General features: G+C 39.9%; 1 non-coding gene across 1 annotated transcript; it reads right to left on the bottom strand.

Annotated features, from left to right (window-relative positions):
- Positions 1 to 4,777: 4,777 nt before the first annotated feature.
- LOC111765226 (U6 spliceosomal RNA) lies at positions 4,778 to 4,880 on the bottom strand. Its single transcript, XR_002797625.1, has one exon. It is a non-coding gene; the product is annotated as a U6 spliceosomal RNA (small nuclear RNA).
- Positions 4,881 to 16,572: the final 11,692 nt, after the last annotated feature.

Below are 16,572 nucleotides of genomic sequence, written 5' to 3'. Positions count from 1 at the left end.
CCACCAGCCTTCCTAGGCAGACTTTGTATATGGGAGTGAGCCCAGTGTGATGAGCATGGAGGCCAGTAGTTAAGTTCAAGGCGGGGTGTTATGAAGGTAGATCAAATTTACTGTTTGCCTGCCAGGTACAAACACTGAGGTGGGTGCTCTATCACGTAACATCTTTCTTGGTCCATGGAAGTTAGATATTGTTGTCTAACTGAGGAAACTGAGGTTCAGAATTGTTAGCCATTCGTCCAACTTCTCAGCTAGAAAGTGACGGACTCAGGATGGAAACGTGTTCGATCTGATTTCAAAGCTCAGGTTGTTCTTACTCCTCCATACAGGCTCCTGACCTTGAGAAAAGAGAGTATGGATTCCTTCATAACTATGGATCATTACTTGTCATTCAGAAGGACAAAGAGTTCCAGAAATCACAAAACTAGGAAATGACAATCAATGCTGTTATATAACAGGAAAAAATGCCAATGCCCAAAATAAATCATTAGCCTTTGAGCCTTTCATCTATTGCTTTAACATGAAATTACACACACACACACACACACACACACACACACACACTTTCGCCTCCACATTACCATTTATTGAATATGCTAAGTACTTTACATGCTTTGCTTGTATTATCAAATACAGTCTTGCTAATAATCTGATAAGGTAGGCACTATCATTTCTATTTTATGAAGAAGAAATAGTTGAGACTCAGAAGAGTGATTTGGGACAGGCACAGAGCCTTCAAAGCTAAGCTTTGAAAACAAAGCTTTTCACCACTCTGATGTTTGCCATTCATTCATTTATACAATATTTGTTGAGTATCTTTTCTACTCCTCATTATGCTAGACAATGTGGATGCAACAAAGAACATCACCTAGCTTCCACCCTAAAGGACATAAATACAGGCAATGATAATGACATGTGATAAAGTGGTGATGGAGATATGTATAGGACCTCATAGGAGATAAAACAAATGCCTCATGGTAGCTCAGCAAGAGACACCTAACAGCCTTTTTGGAGGAAGTGGGGTGAGGGTAGTTGAGCATTAAGTGAGGGAAGGAAGCTTCTGGGAGGAGGTATGGGCTTCATATGAACTTTCATCAGTGAGAAAGATTTAACCAGCTAGAAATAACTTCAAGGGAAAGAGCACTATATAGAGAGGATCAGAAACACGGAGCAGAGATGAAGTGTGATGTGTGCTAGAGGAATGCTGTGAGGAGTTCAGTGATGCTGGAACAGAGAGGGCAGGATAGGGTTAAGGAAGATGAGGTTAGAGAGCTTTGTTTGCTACATTAAGAAGCTTGAACTTTGTCCTCTAGATCTCTGAGAATCTGATGTACCCTATGAACCTTTTCCCAGGAAAAATGTACATGCAAGTCTGTGCACATTCATGCACACACATTGCATATACTTACACAATTTTATATATAAATCATGTGGCTCTGTAGACCCATTGACGCCCACTGTGGCCCAAAGACTCTAGTTTAAGAAGAACTGCTGTAGAGATAGGGTTATAGTAAAATGCAGTTAAAAATGGAGAAAAATAGGATAACCAAGAGTAGATTTCTTTCTGAGAAGGAGGCCTTTTGACCATCTCTGATCTTCCTTCATCTGTTTTTGGAACATTCTGAGTCATGAATTGCTATCTGAGAGAAGAAGAATGAAGAAATCAGAAGGAAAGGAGCCCTGGTAGCTTGAGTACCTACTGAGTGCCACATGCTTGGCGAATTTTATGTCCTTGAATCCTCACAATACACTTTAGAAGAATTATCCTTATTTTAAAGAAAAAGGAAATTGAAGTAAAACTAAAGAATCTTGTTCAAGTTCACTCAGCTAATTAAAGGAAGAGCCAGAATATGAATGCGAAATTATTTTTTACTGAAGCACGTGTTTTGTCTTTGATATCATTCAATCTTTCTGGAATGAGCAGAAGATATGATTGTTTATAGGACATTTTCCTCTACTTTTACTACCTACCTAATGGCTTATCAGAGAAGACCCCCAAATCACTACTGCTAAATGCCTGTGTGAAAAAATAGTATTGTACTTTAATTGAGTGCCCTCTGCTTTTGGAGTTTTATTTACTGTGTGAGTTTTATGTAAGTTCATAAAAGTTACTAGATTCAATATTCCAGAAATCACTTGCAATTTAACATCTAGATAATTAGGGTAACAAAAAGGAAGTTAATTCAATGTTGGTTTATGATGGTCATTAACTTAGCCCCATTTCCTTGGCTGAAGAAGGAAGAGTTCAAAAATAGAGACTGCTGCCTCCAAGGAGATAGATGTAAGAACAAAAGATTTGTTATGAATCCCTTAAAATCACAGAGTCCTTTTTAGCTAATTATGGTAGCTTAATTAAAGTTATTTTAAGTTATAGTTAATTATGCTTAATTAAGGTAATTATGGAATTAGCCAAGGGAATCTGAATGAACCATAATGCAGGCATGTTTGGCCTCCATTGATCAAGTTTACTTCTTTACACAGATTCACGAACATCTCCCTGTGTGACCTACAGGAGATAATATGAAATGAGGTCTAGTTATAGTTTTGATTACAGAAAACTCCTACAAACAATGAATAAAGTTATACACATGATGTCTCAGAGCATCCTACTGTGTTTTCAAAAAGTATAACATGTGAGATTGAATTGGATTTGATTTCTTTTAAAGAAAGATTACTTTTGGGAAGCAAATGAGGATTAAATGTCTAACAGTCAATGCTGTTTATGTTTTGAAAGCCTAATAATGCTTTCCTGTCTGTGTATTATTCAAATTTACCAGATGCTTTAGGGACTCTGGTTGGCTTTGGGAAGGGTCTAGCATTTTCTACTTAGAGATATAATTTAAACTGAAATATCTAGGTCTGGCTTTGTTACCATCCTATTCTTGATTCAATAAAAGTCACTGGATACATAGGCAAATGAGCGATTATGTTTGTTAAAGTCTCCCCTAATGCCTTCTAGGCTTTATTGTTGCTGAAATATATCAGGATATTTTTTTTGGGGGGGGGAGGGGGTGAAGAATTCCCAGTGAATTATTATTAGGTCAGTGGTTTTAAAAGTACAGTTCCCCAGGATATTCCAAGTGGTACCTATGGGCTAATCATAGTCTGTTGAAATGAAGTAAATATTTTCTCCAAAGAAAAACCTCCCAGCTGTGTAATAGGCTTGAGAAAATCAGAAATTGATTCAAGCCTCTGCCTAGATTTTCTGCTTCACCCCTCCAAGTTTCTTGTTAGGTTTCCTGGTGGTAAGTCTTGTCCTTTCTCTTTAACAGGGAATAGTACAAAAAAAAAAAAAAAAAATTAGCGGTCTCTGTCCATAACTTGATATTAGGTAGTCAGTGAAAACTTATAACTGTTTTTCCCCTTGAGGGTAAGTCTCAATGGGGTAGTGGAGAGGGGCGAAGGCCTCAGAGAATCAGGCCATGAAGCCCTGACAGTGGCACTCACTCCTAGGCTGAGTCCTGTCAGCCGTGCTGGCATCCCGTCCCCTCTCAGGGTGGCTGTGTTGGTAGGACAAGGTCACAGCCACAGGGATGCCTGCAGAAGACTCTTAGTCCTTCCTGAGACTCTCTGGGACCCTCCAGATGAGAAGTTCAGTTATCAATAAGCTTTTATTCACAATATTTTTCTCACTTAAAAGAGAACCTTTATTCAGTTACCATTTGAGAAAAATATATTTTTTCAGTATTTTTCCCCTTTTTTAATGTCTTTTTTAAAAAAGATACATAGGTAACACAAAATGTTACATTAAAAAATATAAGAGGTTTCCACATACACCACTCCCCATGCCTCCACTCCTCCCACATCAAGACATCCTCTTTCATCTTTGTGTCACATTCATTGCATTTGGTGAATACATTTTGGAGCATTGCTGTACAGCATGGATTATAGTTTACATTGTAGTTTACACTCTCCCCCAGTCAATTCAGTGGGTTATGGCAGGATATATAATATCCTGCATCTGCCCCTGCAATATCATTCAGGACAATTCTAAGTCCTGAAAATGCTCCATTATCATACCTCTTCCCTCTCCCTGCCCTCAGCAACTCCTGTAGTCATTGTCTCCACATCAATGATACAGTTTCTTCCATTGCTAGAGTCACAATAATTCTATAGTTGAATACCAGTAAGTCCACTCTAATCCATACTTTATTTCTCCATCTCCACCCTGGGATGGTGATGTCTGCTCCACCTCTAAATCGAAAGGGGGCTTAGATCCTACATGGCTGATGGATGGTATTCTCCTGCTTGGAGTTGTAGGCACTCTTGGTTTCCTGCTGTGGTGGTTGGTCATCTTCACCTCCCTGGTAGATGACCTGTGTAAGTCCAATAAACCACAAAGTAGGTGTTACAACTCTGCTGAGGCTCAGGGCCTAGCTGGCACATGGACAGTCCAGAGATTCAAGACTCTGGAGAATATACCAACCCCAGTGCCAACCACAAGTTCAGTAAACATGACAGATATTGCATGTGTAGAGAGGTCATATCTGAGTTCAACTCTATCACACTCAGAAGCACAAATTCCAAGCAGGGCTCACTGGCAAGGCACTGAACTCCAGAGCCATCTGCCATGACCACAGGACCTGGAAAAAGACCTTGAATAAAAATATATATATATAAAATATATGTGTATATGTCTGTCTGTAAATATAAAGAGGTTTAGTTTAAGGGATTGGCTCACATGATTGTGGGGGATGGGCAAGTCTTAAATTTAGGGGTCAGCCTGGAAACTCAGACAAAATTGACATGGTAGTCTTTTCTTTTTCTTTTTTCTTTTTTTAAAAATATGGAACGTTTCACGAATTTGCGTGTCATCCTTGCACAGGGCCATGCTAATGTTCTCTGTATGGTTCCAATTTTAGTATATGTCCTGCCGAACAAACACTAATGTGGTAGTCTTGAGGCAGAATTTCTTCTTCAGGAAACCAGTTTTTTGCTCTTAAGTCCTTGAGCTGATTGAATGAAGCCAACCCACACTGTCAAGTGTAATCTCCTGTATTTAAAGTAAATTGATTATAGATGCTAACCATAGCTACAAAATACCTTTAAAGCAACATTTAGGCTAGTGTTTGACCAAACAATCGAACATCATAACCTAGCTGAGTGGCCACATAAAAAATTTTTTTTCCACATAAAATTAACCTCATGACATGTTTATTGTAAATGATCAGGAGAACCCAGGGAAGCACAAATAAAAATCCCATGACCATAGGAATTGCTTCAATAGTGGTCCTGTTGGTTAAGGTTAAGTAGCAATTCTGATATATGGATATCCAGAAATAGAAACACCTTTAAGGCTGAAAGGATGCAAATCTGGAACTGTTGTTTAATCATCTTCCATCCACATGAAGAAAGACTGTCTATAGAATGAAATGAACATTAAGAAAGCAGAATTGATGAGAATAGTATTTGGAACAAGTAGGTGCTCAATAAATGTCTATCAAGAACATACATAATTTAGTCTGTAAAGGAACTAAAATAATCTTTTTATGTCAGCTACATATTTGAGACCTTACTAAGTAATTATAAAAATGTAGTGAACTTTGAAAATGCTATCTTTTTTATTAAACACATTATACGTACCAGCTGCCATCTAAGAATTATGAAGATGGGGCTCCCAGTTCACTAAGTTACTGAGTTACCAGTCTAGGATTCTAAGCCTACTGTGTCTGAAGCTCCTGACTTCTACATTCTGCTGCTTTTCTGAAAATATGCATCTTCAACCAACTGCAAGGTTTAAAATTAAGAATGGGTTATTGTATGCTTTTGGTTTATGTATAAAGGCGTAACTACTAAACTATAATTTTAAATTCCTTGCTAGTCTTATATTTACTTCAAATGCATTGGAACAAAGTATATCCTTTATCGTATATCCAACATCTTCAGAATAAAAGGCACAGATTAAATCTATAATGGTTGTTTTGTCCTAGATATGGTACTAAGAATCGCAGCTCCACAGAGCCAGTCTCACCACAGCTGATGATCTGAGATAGAAACACAGACAAGAGTGCATATGGGTGGCAAAATTAAGCATGCACACACCATGAAATTAGGATCTGGGTTTATAGTCAGATTTTATATAATATACAATTATATTTAAGTCAATATTTAAGTGCTCTAAAACAAAACTTGAAAACATCCAGCTTTGAATCAAGGAAAGTTGCTACAAAACTTAGAAAGAAGCTTAAAATACCTTAGGCCTTTATTTTATATAAAGTTTATTTTGTATATGCCCATTTTTTATGTGTCATAAGTAAGTACTTAAATAGCCAATAGGGGGCTTTTTCCTTTTTATGTTATTTCCTCTTTCATTGCTCAGTGTAGGACATATACATCATACTCATGTATGGGAGCCTCATCATAGCATAAAATTTTGTGTGAGGCAGATCCATTTTGAGCAGCCAAAACAGTTTATTCTGAGTGCAGAAAGACCTTGCCGTAGCTTTGCTTCTCCTATTACCAAGGCCCTCAGCAAGGGCACCCATATGGTATGACTTCAGGATTCCAAATCCTTGAGAATGTTGATGAACGTTTCTTCAACCTCCAGAAGATTTTGTGTTCCTACTGCAGAATTAAATTCCCTTTTGCTACAACAGGCTAGTCTCCAGTTAGAGGAGTCTGTGGTCATTCTGAAATGTGAAATGAATTGTATTCATGCAGGATCTCCCCCTTCAGAAGCAGGATGATTGGCATAATCAGAAGTTCTGGACTCCTGTCTCGTGTGATGCCAAAAAGCTAGAGCCATCTGAGCAGAGCTCCCAGGCTTCTTGCACCGTCAGGAATCCAGTGCCTCAGAGTGGCAGGTGAGAGGGAATAGCTGAGGTGGAAAACAGCCAGCTGCCAGCCTGGCACCATGGGACTCAGAGCAATTCTTCAGAAAGCTCAAGTGAGTTATTTCTTTTCATTGTGTAACTCTCTCTGTGAATGGAACATGGTGCCAGGGGGTGAAACTGAAATGCTCTATCAGGATTTGGCTGGGTGAGTTATGGGACAGGTGTGCATGCGTGGAACACCTGGGTTAGATGGATTGGAATAAAATATGATCACTGGTCCAAGCTAGTTCACAACACCACAGAGCCATCTGTTATGGCTCAACTTAGCATGACTGTCAGTCTCCTGTAGGAAAATCCCTAGGGTAGGGGTGTAAAGTTGGAGGTGCATAGAGAGAGAACAGGAAAAATACCTGCTCTCAAAAAAAAAGAAAAATGACATGAGCTAACCACTGAGTTTTACAAAGTTAATTTTAACACAAAGGGGAAGGTTGGTGATTTTTCCCAACTGAATAATATCTAGAAAGAAAAATGACTTACTTAGAGTTGCTATCATTGTCTACCATTTTCTGGTGTGGACATTTATGGAAATGATAGCCAGAATTTCTAAGATCCAACTGAATGCTAAGATTCATAGGCAGATGCGAGATTTCCTGCATAGTTTGGATCAAAGAGTGCCCAGACGGTGCTTGGCTCAGCCCGAGGGGGGTGTGGAGAGGAGGCTCCTAAGGTGAGTGTGCATTTAGGTATAGCACAGAAGATGTAGTTTAAACCTTTTTGTTTGGTACTTACTATTCTTGCTAAAGGAAAATTGTAGATCATCTCTTCGAAACTTGGTAAGTATGAAAATATGACTCCCTGATTCTCCCTCGGCCACCTCTTTACTTTTTTTTATAGTAAAAAGATTCCATGGTACATTTTTCTGACTGTACCCCCTACCACTCTCCCCCCAAAACAGAGGACACAAATTTTTTTTTCTCTCCAACTAGATAATAATTGAATGTGTAAAAGAAGAAAATAAACCCTGTGAATATACCAGGGAAAGGACAGACACATGAATAAAACCCACAACTCTTACATTGTGTTCCTCTTCCCTTTTTACCTTGCAATCTTTTGGAAACTATTTCATAATTCAGTGAATCCTCTAATTCTCATTCTCAGCATGTTCTCAGGTGCAGCCTCCTTTCTTTGGAGGATAAATTACATTTCTCTGGATTCAGTAGTCCATTGTGGACGTCTATGGAATCTACTAATACTGAAATGGTGGTACCCGACCCCACGAGGTGAAACTGAAAGTCTGAGAGGGCTGGAGATGAGTTGGGAGCTCAGTGCACATGAGATGAACTATAGACATGTGCAGAAATCAGCAGTCCAGGGTCATAGACATGTTGAAACTAGCTATAGCAATGTTTGAGGTAGGGCGGGATGGTGGAGCAAATCAATGCAAGTCATGCTAAGCCTGGGTTGGGCTACAGAATACTTTCCTGTGGCCCAACTTCAATATTTTGTAATGATTTCAATCTTCTATATCTCAGCCTCATGGTTTGCCTATTGGACACTCTCATTCAGGGCATAAAACTAGTGCATCATATGTATATATATGATATATGTATAAAAAATAAATACCCTATGTCATCTAGCTGTGCTTCCACTTGCAATTCATTCACGTCTGGCCCTAGAGTAGAATATTCTTATGGTTATAGGTACCCTTTCCCTTGGGATTGATGAATCCTATAGAAGAGGTAGCTTTGATCCCACCTCTTAGCTATAGCTTAGCACCACAGGTGTTTCACCCCATAGGTAGAGGTAGATAGGTAGGATTGGGAGACCAATCTTCCAGGTTTTTCCAAGACTGGGGGGTTTCCAGGATGCAGAATTTTTTTGTTTTAAAGCTGGGTCAGTCCTGGGCAGATTGTCATGGTTTGCTCAGGACTGAGGAGTTTAGGGGTCAATTGACCAGACAGGCATGTAGAAATTCCCACTTCACTTTGCCTGTCAGAGTGGAATCAGCCCCTCTCTAGCCCCTCTCTTCTGAGGCTGTCAGATGGTACAGGGCTTATTCAGTCCATGGCAGAGGAAGCAAGAGCTCTACTATTCGCTTACCCCCTTCATCTTACACAGGGAAGTAATGTTAGTACATAAGAACACACATCTGGCTGGGTTTTATTTGCTAGCGCAAAATTACTTTTTGATTCATGATACATTTTGATCTAACCACATCCACTATCTAAAGTTTGATCAGTGCTCAGGTCCCGGTCTCTTCCCAAAAGAGAGAAAAATATACCCGTAGAAGGAAATCCCCACACGTCTGCTCCACCTTTCCATTCCCGCATACAAGTTTAAATAATCACAGAGAGAACTTTAAGAAATAGCCTCTGAGGGTGTCATGAAAACAGGGGTGAATTCAGTATCACAACTGGAACAAAAACAAGCAGGAACAAAGATGAGAGAAGAGCTAAGTGGCAATGAGGGCCAACCCGAGTTTCCTGCGAATTCTGTGCCACTCTGCCTGTGTGCCTTGCCTTCTGCCGCATTTTATTTTTCGCTTGTTCTGTTGCCCTTGAGGAACCCTCTGTGTGCAGTGACTTTCTACAGTCATGGATATTTCTTTTGGAATGGAGTCCTGGAGAAGTTTGTTGTTACCTTACGTTGTTTTTTTTGAAATTCTTTCATGTACATTCTAAAATACCGTTTTAGTAAATGTTTTAAGTCATTAGCAGCAGCAGAGAGAAGTGTTGGAAAGTGGACACATCACGATTTCCATTTGAGGCTACTTAATTCCTGCCCTTAGAATTTATTTATGCATGCTAAGTGAAAGGTGGAGGCAATATTTCCCCTCTGAAAAAAAAGTTCGGGGAGGTAGTTTTTTGTTGTTGTTGTTGTTGTTGTGGTTGTTCCTCTCCTTTTCAAATTACTTGCAGAAGACTGCGGAGGACAAAGGTATTCCATTTTCAGATACCATGGTGTGGTTATGAGCTGCGGAGAGAATTCGCCAGCATTCGTCGCACCCCAGCTCTGTGCAGCACTTTAGCTCTGACTACCTCGTGTGGTCCACGGAGAGGCAGGAACACTTGGGAGCTTGTTAGATTTGCAACCTCAGGCCTGCCTCAGACCTTTTGAATCAGAATGTGCATTGTAACATGATCCCCCCGTAGAGAGTCCGCACATTAAAGTCTGAAAAGCAGTGCTGTCCTGCATTTGGAGGAAAAAGGAGGGGATGGCTCCAGCCACAGTCCATCCTGTCCTGCCGTCCTAGGGTCCTCCTCCTCACAATGCCCATCTGAGTCCTCAAGTATTTGCCGTGGAACACAAATCCTGTTATGGATCAGAATTCCTCCAAGCACCAATGCTCCGGGCTTTATGAATTTTGCTGCCACTCTCACTGTTCTTGCAAACACATCACAATGTTTGGAAGCTGACTTTTGGTCCACTCAAGCAAAGTGACAGCTGCAATCCATTTCCAAGCCTTCAGTACTTTGGGTGAAGTGCTTGCTTTTTAAAAGTTTTTTATTTTTATGTTTGGAAGCAGCATGTCATAAAGAAGCAGAGTTTGGAAGGGGCTGGGTTGCAGTTTTCTCAGGGGAGGTCTCAATAACCCTCCAGGAAGGAAACAGAAGCCATTAGGTGGTAATTAGGACCTCCATGGCTCTTAGCAGCACTAGATGCAATGCCTTAGAATTAAGCTGTCAGCTACTCAGTAAGGCAGCGGCAAGTCTGCTGTAGTGTGAAATTATTGAGGGTAGAATTCCAGCAAGAGATAGGCTAGTTCCTCTTTTTACAGGAGAGCTGCTGCTTCTGAGCTATACATTAGTCAGGCAGTACATGTTTTGGAAGTTTTAGACTGAAGACCTGGCGGGACCAGCAGCTTTTTCTCTATCGACTTTGTGTGCTCAAGCTTCTCTTCTAGGGCCACCAGATCACGTAACGTCAGGGCACCCCCATCCACACTGTAGTTTGTGTGAGTGTGAGTCCCTGGAGTGTGCAATGCCATGACTCTATTTTACATTTCCCCAGTGTAGACAGTGGGCAAAAGGGATGTAGGTAGAGCCATTTCAGTCATTCCATAGATATTTATTATTATCATTCTCACCCCCTGCTGCATTTCAAAATCATTCCTGGTGCTATAAGAATTATAAAGCTACTCAGGCCCCATTCCTAGAGCTATTGATTCAGTAGGTCTGGGGCAGGGCCTGGAAATGTGTGTTTGTGTAAAACTGTAGGTAATTCTGATGTGTGTCAACTTTCTATTTAGCATTTAATGCTGAGGTGGATATTTAAAAAAATTAAGATACTGTCTATGCCATCAAGGCATCTGTAGTTTGGAAAAGAATTGTGTGTGTGAAAACACATGATACTTTTATGTTTTTGCAGCAAGTACAAAGAGTTCTGTGATAATTGTGGCAGAGGCCAGAGCCAACTTTTACTTGGGCACGTCTTTGTATTTTGTGCGCACACATGGTGTCCAATCCTAAGCAAAATTGTGACATCTGTGACCGTCCATATCAGCTCCTCTCTTCTGTATTCTGTGCCCTGCAGTCCCTTCTTAAGCTCTTGTCTGCTTCTCACCCCCACAGGTATCTGGTTTCTTCTGGACTGTCCCTGTTAAATCCTGTTGTTAAGATGTGATCGAACTCATAAGCATAGTCATCAGTAGAAGAAGTTGTCGAAGTGGGAGGAGTAGGGGGTGTGGGGAGTGGGGTATATGGGAACGTCTTATATTTTTTAAGGTAACATTTTGTGTGATTTATGTATCTTTAAAAAAAAAGATATGCTTGACTGACTTGTTCACACTGAGCTGTGCATAACCAATAGTCCTATTGTGTTTCTTTACATGGACAAGTTTCACTTTACTAGACAGAGACAATACTGGGATTGGGAAGTGGCAGCCTGGGTTGGGGCAGGGGTGTGTGCGGTGCGTGTGTGTATTTATTTATCTAAAGAGGGAGTGGAGAGTTCCAAGGCTCTTTGCAATCCCTGCGATGGCTACCTCTTGTTACTGCAGTAGAAATTGATTACAAAATTTAGGGTTAATGCAGAAAGTGATGGGCAAGGGAGGAGCCATCACGCTGCTAACAGCTTACAGTGGCCATTAGTTCAAAATGAATACTAATTCAGAGAAGTGCCGAGCAAGAGAAAAGGAGAATTAAAGGAGATGAAACTCCAGTGAAAAGTTGATCATGTCTTGATGAGCAGTGAAAATTGATGAGGTGAAAAATGTCAGCCCACTCAAAAAAAGATGTTTTCCAGGTTTATAAAAATAATCACTAGGATACCAAATGCATCCTACATTTTATTTTCACTATGTTTCTTTACCTCATAATGGCTTTAAAGTTATTATTTCCCTATATTCTTGTTATGAAAATGACATTTCTTTATGACTTTCATTTGTAAATAAAGAAATCTAGGAAAGATTCTCTCTCTAAGGAATACAAGATGCTTGACCATCAAATTCAGTTCCTGGACAAGCTGTAGTGAGGGGAAGGTCACTTCCAGGCAGAGTTCTCTGAAAGTAACAGAGACACCAAGTGAAGAGTTCAGCTCTTTTATATGGGTGGTAAGAAATTATAGAACCCTGAATCCTTTCACTTCTAGATTTATGCTCATTTTCAAAGAATAGTCACCTAGTCTCTTATTTAGGGCTTCAGAGAGTGGAGCCAAACAACCTCAAGGACTTTTCCTCTGAGGACGCCGTCTCCCACAGAGGCCCAGCTGCTGCTGGTTGATGGGGTGATGAGGAAGCTGCCGTAGACCTCTTGAATTGTTTTAGTCCCATCTCACCCCAAAGGGTTGCTGGGTTTCCAGGCTTTAAGCTTTGCTGATAACACTGGACAAGTCCGTGCAGGTATTCTAGAACACTTGAAACTGTGTTAGTCTCTTGTGTGAGATGAATGCGTTGCCTGTCCTGAAATTCCATTTGCAACAATTGTCAGCCTTTCCTCTGTTGGAGACGCCACTGCAGGTACCAAAAACACAATACAATTTTTATGAGCAATAATTGCACATGCTATGAAATGTCTGTGTGAATTCTTCCAGATTTGAAGTCATGGAGCCCGCACAAGCTCATCGTGCTTTCAGGAAGGTCGACCACAGTTTACGTATGAGCTGGACTGATACTACTGTTTAAAAGTTGTGGGGACAGCACTGCATGACCCTCTGATTTGTTTGTCAAACTCATCTGAGATGGCATGCATCTCTTTATGTGAGAGTATACAACCCAGCTGGAATTCAAATCAAGAAGAAAAGTGCTCTGGCAAAGTTTGTGTTGATAGATATTTCCTTCTTGTACTTTGAAATGAACAAAAAGACTTCATTTTATAGTACTGTCAGGGTTGAGAGTCCACAAAAAGTATGATAGAGCTGATAGTGTGGGATGCCTATGTACTAAATGAGTCATCTACTTAGCAGCAGCTATTCATCTGCAGAAGTCTTCATAGGAGACACTGCAGGGCCTGGGCCCGCACATACTGCCCGCCTCTCAGAATCAGGGCATATCCTCAAAGCATAAGCTTTGATTCCAAATCCATGGCAAGTTTTGAGATTTTACAAATCTAGGCTTCATAAAGGTAAGGCCAGAGCAATGGAAAATTACAACAAATAAACCCGTCAGCCATATAAACGACACTTACGAATTTTGTGCTCTATCGCGAAAACTGACTAGTTTTGTATCAGGGCTAATCTTAAGAGATTAGTGCATTGACAGGCTATGCAGTGTGTGCCATTGAACTTAGTAAGCTTACTGAAAAATGACCTCCTTACCACTTCCCAATGACCTGTACAATTAAGCAAGTGACATGTTCTTTGCCTGCCTGTGTGCTTGCCTGCTACTCTGAATCTCAAGCTTCATTAGCAAGCAATGTTGGATGTTCCAATTCCCAGTCACGGTGGTTTCTAAAAGAAACAGCCTCAGGAGAGCTGGTAGATTTTGCTAGCTATGGATCTTGGAATGCATTCTAATTAAATGTAGCAAAAGATCTATAATATGCCTTGATTTGCTTAAGCCCTTGTTTATAAAATTTCCAGGGTGCAAACATGCCTCAATAGATTGTATGGCAAAGTCTTTTCAGGACTAATTCCCACAGTAGCATCGGCCAGCAATGGGGCGCCTTTCTTAGTTCCACACTGAGGTATGGTATATGTGAAAAAATTCTTGAACAGGGTGAAATAAATAATTAGTTGTCGCTTTATATTCCAGAGAAAGAATTAATATGAGAATTGTGGGGGTTGCATAGAATGTTTGTCTTAATCTTTTCTTTTGACTGCTTCAGGGTCTCTTTGGGAAAGGAAAAACTTGGGAATCAGCAAAAAAATGAATCCTAGTTGGACATAACTGAATATAGTTGTGGAAAGAAAATACTTGAAGCTTTTTTCTGTATTGATTATTCACCAACATTTAAAAATTTTGGTAAAGGCTGGTGGAGTCTATCCTTAATTTCTGTGTAGTCATAGGAAGTATTATTTCTATTAATTCTATTTCAGTAAGTATATTTAGTATCTACTGTGTGCTGGACACTATGCTAAATACTTTATACACATGCTTCTGATCTTGAAAGCAACCCATTGAAGTATATATTGTAATTATCATTTTACTAAAGAGAAAAGTGAGTAGTTGAGCAATTTGTCCAAGGTTCTTGCTAATAAGTAGAGCATTTTAAACCCAAGTCAGCCTAACGCCAGAACACATGCACTTCAGACTATACCATTCTGCCATCCCGTTCCCTCGCCTCTGTAGTTTAGGAACTAGAAAAATGAGTGAGTGTGTCCTTTTGAGCCATCTTAATGCACAGAAGTTTGATTTTTTTGTGTGTGATAAAAAATACCTTCCTATTTAAAATTCAATGTCGTGTGTATTTGGTTCTTAGAGTAGAAGATACACTTATTTTACTACTTCAGAATAGCCAGGGATACGAATGGTGGGCAAATGCTTGCTGCTCATGCAGCTATTCTTAATTTTTGCAAGAAGTTTTAAACTATAGTGGTTGTATTTATGGTTACAAGAAAATAACACCAGTGGATGTAGTCACTCTGATATATGCTAATTTTTATCCTGTGAATATGCATCTACACTATACATAGTAACATTAAAGAAGCCTTCACCACACAATCCATCAATACACACCTGTCAATCTGTTGGTTAATTACAATTAATGGAGCTGGCAAGGCGGAGCGCTGATGAATATTAACTATAGTTTGTATTCTCCAGTCATGGTGTTTTGAGTCACCATAGCGTATGTGTGATGAATACACTGTAAGGATAATGCATCCTTTCCAACTAAATAATTTTGACACAATGATGACATGTTTTTCCATCTTTTTCTAAAGTGCTTATCATTTCTCTCCTCCCTCACAACCAAGTAAAGCAAAACAAAAGTGAAACAGTAACTTCCAAAAGGACATGAAAGTATTGACTTAATTTCCATATGCTGTACTGAACATTGTCCTCAAAGCAGCCTAGGAAAAGTCCCTTCCTATCTTTGCCCTGATTCATAGATTTTATTTTTGCCTAGGATAGACTGAAGTTCTTAAAAAGAAAAGAATTCTGGAAGAATTTTAAGACAGAAATGATCGGAAATAAGCAATGTACATTGGCAATTTATTTTGCCTCTATAAGATAGGTTTTTTCCTTTTAGTAAACATATTCACCTTAGCATGTAGAAATTTGCTGAGTAATTATGTGGCATTTTGAATATAAGGCATGTCTGCAAATTGGTGCAGAGATAGGCAAATGGGATTGTGAAGACACTTACTTGAGAGAGCCCTACAGCTTGTCTCAGAACCTTCCTTACTCTAGCGATGCAAAACCCTCATCAGGTTTCTTCAGGTCCCTTGTGGAATGGGTTGAGTCAAGTTCTGCAGGGTCTCACCCATAAATGAGCAGTTGCTCCAGCCTCCAGAGGCCTTAGCTTGTGACAGCCTTACATCTTAGTCACCTGAGTGACCCCAGAGACCATGTCCAGGTGTTACACAAACCACATAGCCCTTTCTACCTCCCCCACCTTTAAAAAAAAATTTACACTTCCAAAGGGCTATTACTCAGAAGGAAATTAGGAGAGGAGGATTCACTCTAGTCCATGTCACTCTGATCCTGTAGCTGTTTGGCATCTTCATCCAGGTTGGCATGCTCTCCTGCTTGTGCTCAGATCTATCAGCAGCTGATCACCAGAGAACTGGAGGTCATTACATAGAACTGATGGTGCTGTGAAATGGCCAGTCCATGATTGCCAGGAGCTTGCAGTCCAGAAATCACTGTTGGGAGCTGTGTCCCAGAGGCCACTGAGCTGTCCTTAGGTACTTTCAAATCATTCCCTGCATATAGGACGGAGCAGACCCTGACAGTGTTGTTTGCTCCAGGAGAAGCTCACTTTGCTAGGGCACTTTGCATTCTATTCTCATTCTCTTCCTCTTTCCCCTCTCTCTTCCCTCATTATTACTTTATTTGGTAATTGGTTGAGTGTGGAAAAAAAAATAGTAGGAATGTAGGCCTAACGCTGAAAGCATTTTAAAACATCCTCTCATGGAAAGAAGAAAATTGCATGCCTGATCTATTTCTAGGTCTGTTAATTAAATCTTTTTTGAATTATTATAACAATGTACTCATAAGAATAATTCTTTTTTTCTGTTAAGAATACAATTAAGCCAATTGCATCCCACCGAGATTTCCTTTTAAAGGAAATAACTTATTCTTCTGTCCTATTCATTGTGTGTTTCAATATCCTTCTTGAGACTAAAATAACTTTGTTTTCATGTTGTCAGTTGCTTCTGAAAAAAACATGTGTATGACAAAGTAGATCATTGTGATTCTTAATTA

This window comes from Dasypus novemcinctus, chromosome 15 (assembly GCF_030445035.2).
Source record: "Dasypus novemcinctus isolate mDasNov1 chromosome 15, mDasNov1.1.hap2, whole genome shotgun sequence".
Classification (NCBI taxonomy): Eukaryota; Metazoa; Chordata; class Mammalia; order Cingulata; family Dasypodidae; genus Dasypus; species Dasypus novemcinctus.
This window is presented reverse-complemented; position numbering and strand designations above follow the sequence as displayed.